The following is a 2,029-nucleotide window of genomic DNA, read 5'->3' on the forward strand; positions in this document are numbered from 1 at the left end:
CCCTCATCACTGACCCTCTGATAGTGTGGTGCTCTCTCAGTGCTGATCCTCTGACAGTGCGGCGCTCCCTCAGCACTGATCCTCTGACAGTGCAGCGTCCCCTCAGCGCTGACCCTCTGATATTGCAGTGCTCCCTCAGTGCTAATCCTCTGACAGTGCAGCACCCCTTCAGTGCTGATCCTCTGACAGTGCGGCACTTCCTCAGCACTGACGTTCTGATATTATGGTGCTCCCTCACTGCTGATTCTCTGACAGTGCAGCACCCTTTCAGCACTGATCCTCTGATAGTGTAGTGCAGCACCCCCTCAGCGCTGATCCTCCGACAGTGCAGTGCTCCCTCATCACTGACCCTCTGATAGTGTGGTGCTCCCTCAGTGCTGATCCTGTGACAGTGCAGCATCCCCTCAGCACTGATCCTCAGACAGTGCGGCATTTTTTAGCACTAATCCTCCGACAGTGCAGCGCTCCCTCATCACTGACCCTCTGATAGTGTGGCGCTCCTTCAGCGCTGACCCTCCAACAGTGCAGCGCTCCCTCATCACTGACCCTCCCTCTGATAGTGCGGTGCTCCCTCAGCGCTGATGCTCTGACAGTGTGGTGCTCCCTCAGTGCTGACCCTCTGAAAATACAGTGCACCCTCAGCACTGGCCCTCCGACAGTCTGACAATCCCTCAGCACTGACCCTCTGATGGTGCAGCGCTCCCTCAGCACTGATCTTTCAATAATGCCCTCTCCCTCAGTACTGACTCCCCTGACAAAGCAGCACTTCCTCAGCATGCTTCCTCCACCACTGTGGTGCTTTCTTATCACTGACCCTTTGACAGTGCCTGCGCCCTCAGCACTGACTCTCTGACCGTGGCCGCTCCCTCAGCGCTGACCCTCCAACAGCGCCCGCTCCCTCAGCACTGACCCTCCAACAGCGCCCGCTTCCTCAGCACTGACCCTCCAACAGTGGCCGCTTCCTCAGCGCTGACCCTGCAACAATGCTGTGCCTAGCATTTGTGTTGTGAGTTAGTGTAGTGACAGGATTCACATAGAGGCTGGACCTTGTTAGTCTGATGGATTCCCTTCCATTAACACCTACCAACTGTGAAATCTTGACATCATCAAGATCGATCATTCCAGGGCGAAGGGTAAGAGATCCTGAAAACTAAGCAAGCGAACTATCGCTTAAATGGCATTTTTACTTCAGATTCCAGAGGCAGGAGCTGGGCTACAGTGTGAAGGGACTATCCTTTGAAAAGTTAGCAGTTGATTGGGCGGACTGAGGTCTTTAAGGGGCAAGGTGGTGTTACAGAGTGAGGACACTGACCTTGAGTTATTAAACTGGAAAGGGTATAAGAAAGATTTGCAAGGACATTTCCCAAAACTGGAAGATGAGAGGTTGGGACGTTTTTCCCCTGGAGGCTGAACTTATACAGATTTATAAAATCATGAGGGAAATTGATAGGGTTAAAAGTCAACGTCTTTTTCCCCAGGGTTGGGGGAATCCAAACTAGAGGGCATAGGTTTAATACGAGAGGGGCAACATTTAAAAGGGACCTGAGGGGCAACGTTTATGCACAGAGTGTGGTCTGTGTATGGAATGAGCTGCCAGAGGAACTGGAGGCTGGTACAATTACATTTAAAAGGCATTTGGACAGGGACATGGATAGGAAAGGTTTTTAGAGGGTAATGGGCCAAATGCAGGCAAATGGGACTCGTTCAGTTTAGGAAACCTGGTCGGCATGGACGAGTTGGGCCGAAGGGCCTGTTTCTGTGCTTTATGTTTCTATGACTGACTAATTAAGGGGCAGTGTTACAAAGATTGTGCACTCTTAAAGGGTCGGGATGATGATGGCACTGTCTCTTTAAGGGGTAGGGAAGTGTGAGGGCAGTGTCTCTTTAAGGGGTGCTAACAGCATTCCAAAGTGATGGTCCTTTCGCTTTAAGGGGCATGAACGTGTGAGGGCAGTGTCCCTTTAAGGTGGGTACAGTATTCTAAAGTGATGGTACTGTCTCTTTAAGGGGCAGGGAAGTGTGAGGGCAG

This window comes from Rhincodon typus, chromosome 46, assembly GCF_021869965.1.
Source record: "Rhincodon typus isolate 14 chromosome 46, sRhiTyp1.1, whole genome shotgun sequence".
Lineage (NCBI taxonomy): Eukaryota > Metazoa > Chordata > Chondrichthyes > Orectolobiformes > Rhincodontidae > Rhincodon > Rhincodon typus.